This window comes from Globicephala melas, chromosome 6, assembly GCF_963455315.2.
Source record: "Globicephala melas chromosome 6, mGloMel1.2, whole genome shotgun sequence".
NCBI classification, from domain to species: Eukaryota; Metazoa; Chordata; class Mammalia; order Artiodactyla; family Delphinidae; genus Globicephala; species Globicephala melas.
Window position 1 is genome coordinate 98,147,915 of NC_083319.1, and position 16,170 is coordinate 98,164,084.

The window sequence follows — 16,170 nt, forward strand, 5'->3', positions numbered from 1 at the left end:
GGGAGGGGAGAGGCCCCATGGAGATGGAGGTGCGGCAGAGCGACAAGGAGACTCAGGGTGAAAAGGGCAGAAAGACAACGGGAAACAGCATGGCAGCAGGAGAGGAGGAGAGAGGAGGGGAATGTGGGGAGAAGGATGAAACAAGCTGGAGCATAATAGGGAAGGTGGAGAGAAAAGAGAGGGATGTAACAAAAGAAGAGGGTGAGAGAGAAAGAGAGAAGGGAGAGAAGAGCTGATGAGAGATGCCCCTGTTTAATAGAGCTGTCCTCAAGGATGCGGAACATGTCAGTGAGCCAGCCAGCATCAGCCATTCGGGAAAGATCTGTGAAAGGCTTGACTATCAAACAGAGGCAACGACTGGAGAGGAAGCTTCCGATTGCACTGTACACCTGATAGCCTAATCTGAAATGAGAATCTCCGTGATATGGGGTGGGAGAGGCATAGCCATTCTCAAAAAGACATCATTTATTTTTTTAAAGCAAAAAAATAAAACTTTTCCCATCCCCTCTGCCTTCAGAAGTTTAACAAAAGTGCATCCATTCAGAGACATCACTTATCTCCAGTGGCAATTAGCTTAAATATGTCCCATTATCAAGCTGCCTGCTACTGTACATCAGCGGGTGTTGTACCAACGCAGAGTCGAGCGTGGATAGCAGACTAGTAATTGCTCGTTTGTTTAAAGAAACTTCAGTTCCCGGAGAGGGGAGAGGAAAAGTCAAAGCCAGTGGGACAGAGCATGGACCGGTGCAAAGCCTGTGCCATGAGCTGCAAGCCAGCTCTGCTGGGGAGGGGGCATCCCAGGGAGACTGGTCTCTGGAGACTAGATGAGGGCTGGGGGCAATAAGGCATGACTGGAAGGGTCCTTTCTGGGCACTACCAAAAACTGGGAAGAGAAGGCCAACTGGGAAGGATTGTAGAGGGGAACCTGTTCTCACCCAATTAGAGGGTCAGACTGGGTGATTTGGAGGGTGGGTAGAGATTGGGATGTCAGGGGCCGTTGACTCCCCAATATCTCCCCTTCTTACTTTTTGTACTGCTGGGAATGTCAACATTACTTACCTATATTTCAATCATCCAATGACCTTTTTCTTATAATCATTTAAAATAACGGTACCCTTGCCAGGGCTTTTTAAGTCTTGAATTGTCAATGTGAGTCTCTGATCTTCATCACAGACATTGTGTCTCTGCTTTCTTCCTATACAGCCTCACCCAGAGCTGGAGGTGTGGTAAATCCTTAGTACAGTTGGATGAATGGAATGATGTACCCACAAAGGTAAATGAGTCTTAGTTTTTAAAGGCTAGCAAGGTCCTTTGTCTCATTGGATCATCATAAAAATGGCATAAGGGAGCTGAGGTTCACCGTGTAGGGTGACTTGCCCAAGGCCACAGACCCAGTAAGGGATGGAGTTGCCACTCAGCTCCTGACAGAGCACAGCCACTGAGCAGGGATGGCCCATCTGCATATTCCAGGCAGCAGGGCTGGAAGAGAGAGCTCAGCCCCCCTTCTACTTCTCACTCAATTCCAGGTTACTAGGTGACCTGGACAGATCTTTTCTATTCCTTTCCTGTTCTATAAGATCTGAAGCCGTTTCCTGTTTTTGGCTTGAGTCTCAGACTATTGGTGATATGGGTGGGAGAAAGCATAAAGTATATTTTGTGGGAGGTAGTACTACTACTCCCTGTGCCCTTCTCCCTAGTAGTGAAGTGCTTGATGCAGTAGGTGGCATTGTGGTACGTGCACTGAACCTAAGGGATAAGGAAAAATGTGCCCCCCCCCCCATTCTAGTGCTTTCCTTCACTAATAAATCAGGAGACCTTGGACGCATCCTTGAACCCCTGGGTGCTTTCCGCTTCCTTATGTGTAAAACAGAGATAATTATATCTGCTTTCCCGACTCTGCAGGGTTATTCTAAGGATCAAATAGTGTAATACACATGATAATGCTCTCGAGTACACAGAAGCTTTTCATTTTGTATTTCTAGGTATATTTATATTCATTAGGCTTAAACACTAAAACGAAGGATGAACGGCCTCGAGAGCCATAGAGGAAAGACAATTTGTGTCTTAGGTAACTCTTACAACTACAGTGTATCCTTAAGGTAACCATTTGTTTGTTTTAAGGAAAAGACCTGGCTCTCCATAAAGACATTCAGGACTTTCAGGACATGAAAATGGGCTTTGGATGTCACAAGTTTGTTTGAATTTCACTCCAGGGAGCCCAGTACAGTAAACACTCTCATGTGTAGAGAGCCCCCTTAATCAAGCCAGTGAATCTTTTTTTGGGGGGTGGGGAGGGCTTTATTTACTTTTGGCTGAGTTGGGTCTTTGTTGCTGCGCGGGCTTTCTCTAGTTGCGGCGAGCGGGGACTACTCTTTGCTGCGGTGTGCGGGCTTCTCATTGCAGTGGCTTCTCTTGCTGTGGAGCACGGGCTCCAGGTGTGTGAGCTTCAGCGGTTGTGGCTCACGAGCTCTAGAGCACAGGTTCAGCAGCTGTGGCACACGTGCCCAGCTGCTCCGCGACATGTGGGATCTTCCCGGACCAGAGATCAAACCCGTGTCCCCTGCATTGGTAGGCGGATTCTTAACCACTGCGCCACCAGGGTAGCCCCAAGCCAGTGAATCTTAACCTAACCTTCACAATGAAAGTATAAATAGAACCCTGATTATATAATTGTTACTTTCCTGCCGAGAATCTCAGTTGGGGCTCAGTCTTTACTGTAATATGTTATGCAAATGCTATATAGAGCATGTATATGTCTCCCCTGCCGCAAACTATCTTTGATTACACCAACACAGGACTGGGAATCAAAGACTCAGGTTCTAGTCACTGCGCTGCCAGGGACTCACTGTGTGACCTTGAGAAAATTGCTTAATCTTCCAGAGCCTCAAAGTCCTCATCTTGTACCAGGGAGATCAAGGGTTTGCACTTATTGATGGCCCCTCTCCCAACCATGGAGTCCATGTTTTTGAAAACATCTACTAATCTGCATTTACTGCATGATAATTCATTCATTTCCCCAAGTCTGAAAATCAAAGGCATTTGTAACTGGTAGCCAGAGATTCTGATCAGACTTATATAATCAGAGTTAACACACTGAGCTAATTCAAACTGAAAGCAAAGAAGTGTGATATTTGAGTTTGTCATGTAGCCTCATGATGGGTAAATAGGGGGAATATATTAGGCTTTTTGAAATATTAACAATAGCTCACCAGGTTCTATCACCTCCTGTGCCCAACCCCAGTGGTCTTTATAAACAGGTTGGGATTCACCCAAGTACCCACTCACTGTGAGTCCCTGTCCAGCTCTGAGAATTGAAGATGCATTTATTCTGGGGATTTAGGAAGGCGTACAACCTACAAATGTCCCTGACCTCAGAAAGCTTACATTCTAGTGAAAGGGGAGACAGACAAACACACACACACACACACACACACACACACACACACACAAAGTAATAGGTAAATTACAAGGTATATTAGAAGGTGATAAGGGCTTCAGAAAGAAACAAAGCAGAGGTATCAGGGGTGATGATTGGTGGGCCAAGGCTTCAGTTCATGGTCAGGGTAACATCTGAGCAAAGACTTGAAGGAGGTGAGAAAGCAAGGCCTGCATGCTTAGAAGGGAAATAGCATTTCAGGCTGAGGCAGCAGCAGGTACAAAGGCCCTGAGGTAGAAACATGCTTATTATACTCAGATACCAGTACAAGGCCAGAGAGCCTAGATCAGAGTGAACCAGGTGGGTAGTCAGAGATAAGTTCAGAAAGGTAAGGGGAGCAGCTCTGATAGGGCTGTAGGCCAATGTAAGAACTTGGCTTTTACTCTGAGTAACGGGAGCCACAGAAGGATGGGTGCTTGGGTGTAACAGAGTGTCATGGTCTGACTTAAGTTCTGAAGGGATCATCTGTTTACAGTGAATTGACAACAGACTGTAGGGAAACAATGGTGAAAACAGGAAGACTAGTTAGGAGGCTATTGCTGTGGTCAATCCAGAGGTGAGAGTGGCTTGAACAAAGGTAGTAATGATGGAGGTGGTAAAAGGGGTCAATTTCTGAAGATCGAGGGCTCAGGACTCGCCAATAGCCTTGATGTGGGGTCCGGGAAAAGAGCGGAAGTCAAGTTTTGGGAGTCCATGATATATACTCTCTACTCTGATGAGGTTATTGCATCTATATACTTACCAATGTATTATAAACATATAATGTAGCACTTTGTAGAAGGTCCTCTGATTTATGATTTTGTGTAAATTTCCCTTGACCTCAAGGGAAATCACTTAAATAAAATAATCTGTGAGAATATACAATATCATGTGAATTCTGTGGAAGAATGATATGCTAGGTGATACCTTACTTTGCAAACAGTGGTGGGAATATCCCAGGCAGTGGCAGCGCTCAAGTGAGGCATGTAAGTCAGGGTTCAGCCCCTCATCTCTAAACAGACTGAGTTTGTTTAAACTGGAGAGGGCTTTCCAGGCTTTAATTTCCCTTAGGATAACTTTGATTCCATAAATTCTGAATGTGCATGGAAAGTGAAATAACCCTGAAAGCCTTCTTCTGATGAAACAAGGTTGAGGAAAACTAGCCCCCTTGTTTAAAAGAGAAAGAAAGAAATGGTTCTCAGATCCCTACTGAACACAGAGAAGAAACAGACTGAAACTAAAGTATGATTTGGCCACCATGAAACCTTGTTGGATCATGGCAGGATGTCAGTCAACGAAAGGTTAGGTCAGATCTAATTTTAATAAAGAGGGTTCTACAGAACAGTGGGTTCAAGGACTACTAGTAGGTGTTATCTGAAAAATATGTATGGTACACATACAAGTTTGAGAAATAGTAGACTGAACAAGATGAATTGATTTTTGAGAGTCTTTAATATGCTATTGCTAATGTTTCCAGTAACATTAGTTTAATATGCAGAGTTTCCTAAATATTTGGGAATATTCATCCCCTTGAGTAATGCCTCACCTTGAGAAATGCTGATCCTGACCCAGGGAATAGTTGTAGGACTACAGTGTAGTAATTATCCTTAAAAGCAGGAACATTTGCTATCCAGGATGGGTTGTTTGCTGTTCTTGCCTGGATGGTAGATGAATAGTTGAGATAGTATTACTTTTAGGCACCAGTTCAATGGTTCTTTCCATTTAGATTAAATTCAACTAATTTTTTTGAGCTCAGCTACATGCCAGACACAGAGGTCTGGTTTAGATACCATTTGTACCTTCAAGAAGTTCTCAGAATTCCATGCAGGAGACAAACAGCATGGGAACACTTATTTGCCATAACTGTTGATAAATGCTACCCCTGATGTATGTATAAAAGAGCTAACAGACAAAATTTTAGAGAAAGAGAATAGCAAAGAAGTTGGAAATATGGCAGACCTTGGAGCTAGCCAACATGGATTTGAATTTTACCTTGTCACTGTAGGTGTGTGACATCTGGGTAGGTTATGTAACTTCTCTAAACCTGAAATGTAAATTAAATGTCACTTCAACTCAAAGTTGCTTGGGAGGGTTAAAGGGCATAAATTCATATGCAATCTGGCCTACAGTAGATGTTTAATCAATGGTGGCTTATACCACTGTTATTATTATTCTATCAATTATTCTATTAATAGCAATAATAAATGAACAAAACCATGCCAACAATATTTCTGCCTGGACAATATGGTAAGGATGGTTTCAGAAAACTTATTGAGAGGTATTGACATTTAAGTTGCTTCCGGAATAAAGACTGTGACGATAAATAAGAAAATAAATTCAGAGGACAACAAGAGAAGGAAACTCCACTGGGGTTTATGGCATGAGTTAATGCCGGGCCAGACTGTGAAGACACTTGTGTGGCAAGGTAAGAAGTTGAAATAGCTGATGCATGCACTGGGGGTCCTATTGATGGTTTTTAAAGAAATGACATAATCGAGTTATACAAAAATGCACTGGGACCACCCTCTCTTGTTGAATCACAGACTGTACTCTCTCCATATCCTTTGACCACTCAAGAGTTGATGGTGTCTTGCTGCCCCATGTATGACCCACTGAGATTTAAATTAGTGTAGAGCCTACATTCGTTGACTCTGGGTCCAGATACACTCCAGTTGCCTCCACATACCTTAGAATAAGCGTTTTCATATTGTGTTGTTGAGAATTTTAAAGTTCAGTGGAGATCATTAATTCCAGGTTCCAAATTAATTTGATTCTCATTTCTTGTCATTTAAAAATATTTTTTTTCTGATCAAGTTGCAACAGACAAACATATGCATGCATAAGCGTGCATGCACGTGCTCGCACACACACACACTACTCAGATGTTTTATATGCCAAATGATAATATGCAGGGACTTACCAGCGTGTAAATTTGGGCTGTTAGTCTAACATGTTTTTATGCAGATCTCAGAATAAAGAGATCTCACAAGGTCTCCTGCAGGCTTTTGAAATTCTTACAGCTAAATCAGTAATTAGTACAGTTATAGCCCAACACCATTTTGTATTTTTTATTTTATTTCATTTTAATTCAGACCTTCATATATTTGCTCAAGTAAAATTGTTTGTGCAAGTACCCTACTACTTATCCACTTGGATTAAGATTTTCCTGATAATGTACAGCCAACACAAAATATCGAAATTGAACCCTGAGATGCATAGGACTACACCTGTCATCCATAATCCTGAGTTAAAATTTTTGTGTTCATTGAAATTTTCACATTGGGTTGAATTTATACTAAGTGAACTATAAAATTTTAAATTCATAAGTCTCTATAACAAAATATCATTTCCTCTATTTCATGTGTTAAGATTCTACATTAAGTTTTATTTGGGAAGAAGGGATATATTTTGCTGAAAAATAAAAGTAAAGAAAATCATCATCCTAGACCACAAATCATTGTCTTTTCCAGTACCAGTGACTGAAAGTTTTCCCTTATGGAAAAGTAGGGAGAGAGAGGTGGTGATGGCAAAGCCTCTATTAACAGCACAGACTCCACATACGGAGGAGGAGCTAAAAGGGCAGATTTCTTCCCCCTCAAATCTCTAAACATTCTCGTGATGCTTGGTTTGTTCTCTGTGTATTGAAGGGTAGAATTTGATTTCTCCTGTTGTTGTTGCTCTAAACCGTATGACTCCATATTTTACCAGTGGCGCTAATCAAGAGAAGAGGAAAATGTGTCTAGTTGTTTATTTCACACACACACACACACACACACACACACACACACACACACGCACACGACTGCAGATCAAAAGCAGCCTGAATATGCCTTTATGCGATCACACCACAGATGCACTGGGAGTACTGTACAGAGGCAGGCACAGTTGTCTTAGTTCATGCACAATGCACGTCACAAGTAACTACTATTGCAGCAAGCTGTTTACTCCTGGAGAATGATATTTACAGGTCTCAGTAAGTGAGGCTTTCTTTCCGGCTTTGCAGTGCTTTATGTAGCTTGGATGAATGCAGGCTGAATTTCCAGGCTCCAGCTAAATGGCATTTACGACAAACCTAGCATGCGATGCTTGAGAGATTTTTCAAGCACAATCTCCATTTCTGAGCCAAGTTGAAAAAAAAAAAACACGGATTTATTCTCCCCATTATACAGATGAAGAAGAGAAGTCACTACCTGTATAGGTGATGGCCGCTTGTCCACAGTGACATGGGGAGTTGAAAGTCAAATACGAATTCAATTTTCAGTCTTGCACTCACTGGTCATTGCATTTGAATGAGTTATTAACCCTGCTGAGACTTAATTTCTTTACCTGAAAACTGGGATTAAAATACGTGATGATTGATGATCACCTGGAAAGACATCAAATGAGATAACAACTATTAAGCTCTCTATATAGAGCCAAGGACAGAGGTGGAATTAGAAAAAAACATATGCTTCCTCCTTGACAGCCTCCCCTTTCTCATATTTCCAGACAGAATATTACTAATGTGCAGAGTAGCTTGTGAGGAATGAAGAATATAAATTCAAATGTAAGCTGACATGTGGTAAGTACTTAAATGGTGGTTAATGACACTCTACTAATGGTAATATTAAATGAACAAAGCAACCCTAACACTATTTCTTACCATCTTGTACAGAACTGTGAAGGACACCACCATAAGAGAAAATATCTTATTTGTTCACCAATTAGGGATTTCCTTGCTGAATGCTAGGTGTGGAGTATTTGGGCAGAGCATGGTTCAATGTCAAACCTCCTTTGCAGAGTGGACTGAAGTATCCAAAGCATGTGAAGAAGATGGGGTCTGAGCCCACCTTTGAGGGAGAGGAAATGTTACTGACCACTGTTCTTGGCCTTCTTAATCAACAGAAATTGATCAGAGGCCAGACAAGAAATTCCAGCAAGGCAAGGCTTTATTGGAGTCCCGGCTGCAGCAACGGGGGAGTGAGAACAAACAACAAGTTGCCTTGCTTGCACGCTCCCTGAGGGTGGGTAAGATTGTTCCTTATATGGGGTGAGGGCAGGGGTGTGTCCAGGGGTCGAGCCGGAGGGGTGGCTTAGGTGTTTTGCCCACCCCTTAGGTGGTGTTGTGTGCAGGGGGCACATGCAGTACCCTGCTTTTGCTCCTGACCCCCTGCTTTTGCTCCAGGCTCTTCAAAAGTGGCAGTTGGGTTTTTTAGTCTCTTTGTATCTTTCATCCAGAATTTGCCCCATCTGCGCTTGCACGCAGTTATTTTTAGTCCCAGACAGTTTCTTTGCGTTTTGTTGCCGGAGGAGAGATGTGTCCAGGTGCAAGCATTGCAGCAAAGGGTCCCAGGTCCCAGCAAAGGGTCCCAGGTCCCAGCCTGTCTCAGAAAGAGTAGGATGAATGAAAAGAAAGGAGAAGGCATTTCAGGGAGAGGATCCAGCAGGGGCAGAGACCTAGAGATAAGAAGGAGATGGCCCTGTGAGGAGGAATAGGGAAGATTCTGGCATGGCTCGAGAATAGGGCAAGTATCCAGGAGCAGAGGACAGAGGGAATGTCCCAGCACCTCTAGAGGGCCCTGAGACCCCAGCTGAGGAATTGGGCTTTAGTTTGCAGACAGCAGGGACACATCAAAGATTCCTGAGCAGAGAAGTGTCATGACAGAAAAAAAGAGTTTAGTTTTAGACAGTGGAGGTGCAGAATTCTGGATGGCTTGGAGGATAAAGAGATTAAAACCAGAAAGCCTAGTTAATGAGTAATTGCATTTCAGGAAGATGGAGATGAGGGCAAGGACTAGGTCCCCAGCAGTTACTGTAAGAGAGAACAAGAGAAGTAGATGCTGGGGGGAAGGAGAGTGAGAGTTTCAAACCCTGCATGGTGCAGCGGAGGGGAGGTCCTGTATAAGTATAATGAGGTAATGTCATCACTGGATCAGGAGACATGGCACAGAGGAAAGGAACTTGGAAATGCCATCAGAATCGCAATCAATTGGTTTATGCAAATGTTTCACTTCCCCCCTGTCTCCCCAAAAGGGAAGACATAATTTGCACATATAGTGTTATTAATATCTAGAGCTTGGGAAAACAAAAGTGATGTTTAAACTTCAGAATTTTAAATCTTCCAATTTGCACTGCTCTATGCCTTGCTAAATTCACAGCACTGGAGACCTTTTGATGTTCTGCAAAGCCTCTCTCCACACTCTTTTCCTCTTGATAAAACATTAAATCAGTGCATTTCCCACCCCTATCCCTCCCTTTTTCCCCTCTAAAGATGAGTTTTTCTGGTAACTGAAATTCTGTTTCAATATGTAGAGTTCTGAAGGGAGCAATGGCTGCAGTAGTGATATTTCACATCGTTAGGCTTTGAGACTTTAGGCTGTAAAATAGATTCTTATTAGAGTTGATAATTCAAAATGCTTTTGTCATGTGGACGTGGGGCAAAGACCGAAAGAGGGCAGATTCCTGGAGGGTGAGGAGGGTTTACATTGGGCTGTACCTGGGGACTGCACTGGCCACTCCAGTTATATTTTAAATGAACATCTAAGAACTTAAGGAAGGCAAATTTGTTTGTCATTTTTTTATCCAAGTCACCTTTTCTATTCTCAGTCCTGTGCTGTTGGAATTGTAAGTGTGTGTGTGTGTGTGTGTGTGAGTGTTTATGGGACATAACAGGAACATGGCAACTACTTTAGGGGAAGAATATTCTAGCTCAGTGCTACTCAAACTTTTAAAAAAATTATCATCCCCACCTCCTAACCCTTGAGCCTCTTAGACATTTTTTTTCTAATTCCCCTCACTGTGAAATTTTAATACTGCAGACATACTGTATATTAGTTTATGTACTTAATGTAATATACCTGTACTTTATCCATAAAAAGAGTAATCTTTTCCCCTTTCCCAACCAGTTTTCTCCCTCTCAAGGGAAATATTGTCCCTGTAGAGCGTGCATGTTCCATTTGGAGTGGAAACAGTTATATGTCTCCATTATGTCCTGTGTTGGAGGGCACTACAAAGAGATGAATAAACTCAGAGGAGGCGGGAGTGGGTTGAATAGTGGCCCCAGAAAGATATGCCTCCCTCCTCACCCCAGCACCTGTGAATGTCATCTTATTACCAAATGTTATCTTTTTACAATATACCATTTTTTTTTTGCCAAATTACCACATTTGCAGATGTAATTAAATATGTAGAGATAAGATCATCCTAATTTATCAGGGTTGGCCCTAAATCCAAAGACAAGCGTCCAAATAAGAGACACATAGAGGAGAGATGCAGACATAGAGGAGAGAAAGTTCCTGTGGAGATGAAAGGAGAGATTGGAGTGATGCTGCCACAAGCCAAGGGATGCTTGGGGCCACCAGAAGGAATGCTTTGGGCTACGAGGAAAACTTTTCCTCTAGAGATTTTGGAGGGAGTCTAGTCCTGCCGACACCTTGATTTCAGACTTCTAGTCTCTAGGACTACGAGAGAGTACATTTCTGCTGTTTAAACTGCACAGTTTGTGGTAATTTGTTACTGTAGTCCAAATATAGGAGAGTGTGGCTGACTTTGCCTCAGAGAGTACGAGGACATCTCTAGAGGATACGACTTTTGAGCTGGATCGAGACAAGTAGGAGGTTGGCAGGGAGAGAAGAAGAAGAGTATCTAGCAGAAAGAACAGCACATGGAAGTAGGTAGGGGCGATGGGGATGTGCCTGTGCTACTCAGGCTCACTTATTGCTTGAGTTCTCCCCAACCTCGACATTTGGAAGACCTGAAGAGTTTGGCGCTGGGCCCTTTTTAATCTGTTTATTCTATCCCTCCTAAATGAGCTCATCCTTTTCCCAGATACCTTCTATGTGTTGATAACTCCCAAATGTTTATCTTCAGACCCAACCTGTTCTCCACAATGGAGACTCACATCCAATTGCCACCTGAGGCCCCCATTTGCCTGTCTCCCAGGCATCTCCATAGGTGTCTACAATGTCAGCTCTTAATTCCCAACTCATACTGTTTCTGCTCAAGTCTCTCCTTCTCTGTACCACCAACAATGAGCATGTCTAGGTAACAGACTGCTCAGTGATAAACTTTGGAGTCCTCACTGATTCCTCCCATTTCCTCAGTTTCCACCTCCCATCCGTCAACTTCCCGCGAGTTCTTCCTCCAAGATTCCTATCACATCAGTCCCCTTGTCTCTGTTAGAAGGACGGTATAACTTAGCAGCTGAGAGCAGGGCTTTAGAACTGCCTCATCTCAAATCCCTGCTGCATCTCCATCCTTGCTTCAGTTTCTCATCTGGAAAATGGAATAAAATAGTCCCTTCCTGCTAGGGTCATTGTGAGGATTAAATATATTAATCCATGTGAAGGGTTTAGGACACCAACATTAACTGTTAGCTGTGATTATGATCACTGCCAATGCTTTTATTCAAGTCCCTACCATCCCACTTGTTCTATTACTACAGCTCCTACCTGGACTCTCAGATTCCCTGCTCAGCCTTCCCTCTAGAAACCATTCTTTACACAGAAGATTTCCTCCTTCCCACTACACTTAGAATAACACCCAATCTCCTCACCACAGGCTTTGCATGGCCAACCTTGTCTAGCTCTTCAATCTCATCTCATGTAACATCTCCTCACTTATTCTAGGGCTACACTGTTCAGTACAGTAGCCACTGGCCATGTGTGGCCATTGAGTCCTTGAAATGTGTCCTAGTTTCAATTGAGAGGTGCTCTAAGTGTAAAATACACACTGGAATTGGAAGACTTAGCATGAATAAAACTACATAAAATATGTCACTATTTTTTAAAAATCTTGATTGCATGTTGAAATGACAGTATTTTGGATATGTTGGGTTAAATAAACTATGTTAATTTCACCTGTATTTTTTTTTAATGTGGCTATAAAACATTTGAGAATCATGTATGTGGCTCATAGCATCCCTATTGAACAGGCCTGCTTTCAGGCCTTCTTCCAGTTTCTGGAGCACTCCAAGCCATCTCCAGCCTCAATCTTTACACTTGAGGTTTTCTCTGCCTGGAATGCCCTCACCCTGCTCTTTAAGTGGCTAGTTTTTCTCATCCTTCAGCTTCAATATCACCTCTTCAAAGAGGTCTTGCCTGACCATCCACCTATATCCTTCTTGGCACTCTTTCCTCCTTCCCCACCTCTCCCACTAGAAAGCAAGCCCCATAATTCAGGAACCATTTGTCCTGTTCACTGCTGTAACCCCAGCACCTAGCAAAAGTACATCTTCAGTACACATCTGTGGAATAAATGAAGCAACAAAGAGATTACTTCTTAAAGAAGACATTTCTTACTATTTATAAGGTTCTCTGAGCTCTATGAAGGGCAAAAAAGTAGATAAAGGGGGCATTTTAGAATTCTGCTCCACTGAAGACAGGGATGGGCATGAAGTATATTCTAAACACCAGGAGGCAGAAAACACTGAAGTGAAATAAAACAGAAATTGGAATCTATCTAAAAGTAACTACTTATGTATGCAACAGCTGTCCTAGAGGTCCAGGACTGGGAATAAGGGTGAACTTACCTGTAGTTAAAATACTCTGCACATCACCAAGTAAGATTTAAAGTGCATTAGAACTGAGCCCCAGCATAACGCAGTGCCACTGTGCCTGAAATATTAATAGTAGCTAATACCTACCAGGTGTCAGAGACTCTGCTAACCATATTGCATGGGATATTTTATTTAATTCTCATCATCTGTTAAGGTAAGTTCCAGCACTATTTCTACTTTACACTAAAGAAACTCAGACAAGGCAATAATTCATCTCACATCATTAGTGAGTGATAGAACCAGGATTAGGGTCCACACTTGACTGAGCCCTTGAACGCCGTGATACCAGTCTGTGGAGAACAGACCAGGATGCCTGCCTGAATTCCAGTTCTTGCTTTGCTATTACCTGGGCAATTTTAGATTAGTCCAGATCCCAACCTCTCTTCTTCAGATCTACCCCAGAACTGCTTATCCTTTAGTATTTCCTGCTCATATAGTCCCCAGATAAGGATTACCAAGTTCATCCACCCTGGAGTTGGATTTGACTTGTTTCCCTTCCTAATTCCTGCAACCAGTCACCAAGTCAGAGGCATTGCTTCTACTTACAAAATACTCTGCAACTTGCCCCCTCCTTACCACCTCTTCTCTCACTGCCTCGGATCAAGCTCCATCACTGCCCACATGGAGTAGTCCCATGGGTTCCCTACTGGCCTCATCTCCAATCTCTCCCACTGGAATCCTTCCTCTAGCTGGTGCTGGAGTGACCCAGTCTAACATGGAAATCTAATTGCATCAAGTATCTCCATTCTCCACCCCTTCAACATATTTAGTAGCTTCCCATGGCTCATAAAATAAGGTGCAAGTCCCTTGACTGAGCATATAAATGCCTTCACAGTTTCCCCCAGCCTATGTGTGTTAGGCAGACTTTGAATGTAGCCCCAGTGATCCCTTCCTCCTGGTATTCACTCCCTGTGTAATCCCCTCTCCTGACCAGTAGAATATGACAAAAGTGATGGGATGCTACATCTGAGATTAGAAAAAGACCTTGAGTTTCACCTTGCTGGCACTCTCATGCTCCCTTGAGCTCTCCTTAAGCTTTGCTCACTAAGATGAAGCCAGCTGCCATGTTGTGAGCTGCCCAATGGAGAGGCGCACATAACAAGGAACTGAGGGAGGGCTCCGGCCAATGGCCAGTAAGGAACTGAACCCTGTTAACAGCCACATGTTTAAGCTTGGAAGCCCATCAACCCCCAGCAGATCCTCGAGGTGACTGCCGTCCTGTTTGACACCTTGATTGCAGTCTTTTTGGAGACAAGACCCTGAACTAGAGGCACCAGCCAAGGTGTACTTGGATTCCTTCCTACAGAAGCTCTGAAATAATACATGCTTGCTGCTTTAAGCTAAGTTTTAGGATTACAGTACTTATTAAGCAGCAATACATAACTAATACACTAGGTGTTCAGCCTCGTGTTTTAGCAACTTCTACTTACACATCCAATATTCCCATCACAGTGAACTTGTAATTAGTCCCCAACACATCCTGCACTCTTCATCCCCAGGCTTCTGTATATATCTTTTTGTTTTTTCTACTCTTAATGCCATCTCTTTCTTTTCTGCCTGGTAAACACATGGTCCTTCATCAAAACCCACCTGTAATAGCACAGCTGTTCAGCCACCTTTCCCAATTTCCCAGCTAGCCACTCCTCCTCTATGCTCCCAAGACATTCGCATATGCTGGTGAAGGGTGGGCGTATGGGTGAAGGTGCTCCTTTGTCTCCACCTTCCCCACCCCTGCTCTCCTCACACACACTCCCGCCCCCATTGGATCCAGAATCCCAAGGGAAGCAACTCTGCTTTCATCTCCTTCATCTCCAACACCTAGCACAGAGTCATGTATGTATGTGTCATTTATATTTTTAGTTGAACAGAACTTAAAAATTGATGTTAGATGGATGAAACTCTTGTCTTAGTTTCTTCATGTGTAAGATAATAATAACAGTATAGAATAATAGCCATAATAACAAAATAATGTGGTAATGATATTAGCAAAGGTATAATACTACTACTATTAAAATAATAATGATGATGATGATGATAATGATAATGATAAATCCATGAGTCAGGCTCTACACTAAAGGTTTTCACATCCACTGTCTCTCTACCTCAAGATACCCTACATGTTATTAAATTATATCCATTCCACACAGGCTCAGGGAGGTTAAATAACTTGTCTAGAGCCTCAGAACTAATGGTGGAGCTAGAATTCAATCCCAGATCTGTCTGATTGCCCAGTCAGTCCTTTTTCCACTACAGTCTTTAATTAAAGGGTCTCCAAGAATAAATTGTTGAGGAGGATGTGGGTAGTCCTTTGGAATGGGAGTGGCAGATCCCTCCAGGTTCTGATACAGGTATGTAAAGGTCCTCAAGGAGATATGTGGGACAGGGGACAAAGTCAAAGGCACTCCTTCCCCCAGACAAACCAATGAAGAATGACTGGAGAAAAGATCAATAACCCTGGTGGTAGTGGGGAGGGTGGTTTGTAGGGGAGGCCCAGGAGGGCCTCCCCAAATCTACTAGGAAAATGCTCTCCAAGGCCCTGAAGCTGAGCACAGATCCAATTAGCTGACTGATATATGGATATATTCAGGACGGAACAGTTTTGGAAAGGGTTGCACCTGGCCTTGGGAATTTTGATGAGCTTTTAAAATTCACTGGGCACCAACACTGAAATTGTGGATGCAAGCTTGATCTGAGCTTTGCTGCACACATAGGAAAACATGAAGGGTTCCTCATCACGTGGAGCTGGTGCACGTCATTACTGCTAACATGCTACCGTGCCACGTACTTTCCGAGAGTCAATGGTTTCCCAGGGTTTCTTTTGGGAAAACCTTCCTCCACTACCCTCCATCACTTATTCATCAAGGTCTTGACCCCGGGGGACTGGAGTAGGTCTAGGACAACTTTCAACAGACTGAACTTTTGCTGCAGCCCATTGGAACAATTGTGACTTATTTATTTAACTTTTTATTTTATATTGGAGTATAGTTGATTAACAATAGTTAGTTGTGATAGTTTCAGGTGAACAGCAAAGTGATTCAGTTATACATATACACGTGTCTATTCTTTTTCAAATTATTTTTCTCATTTAGGTTTTTACATAATATTGAGCAGAGTCCTCTGTGCTATACAGTAGGTTGGTTATCCATTTTAAATATAGCAGTGTGTACGTGTCAATCCCACACTCCCTAATTTTCCCTTCCCCCCTCCCCTCCCCCCAACC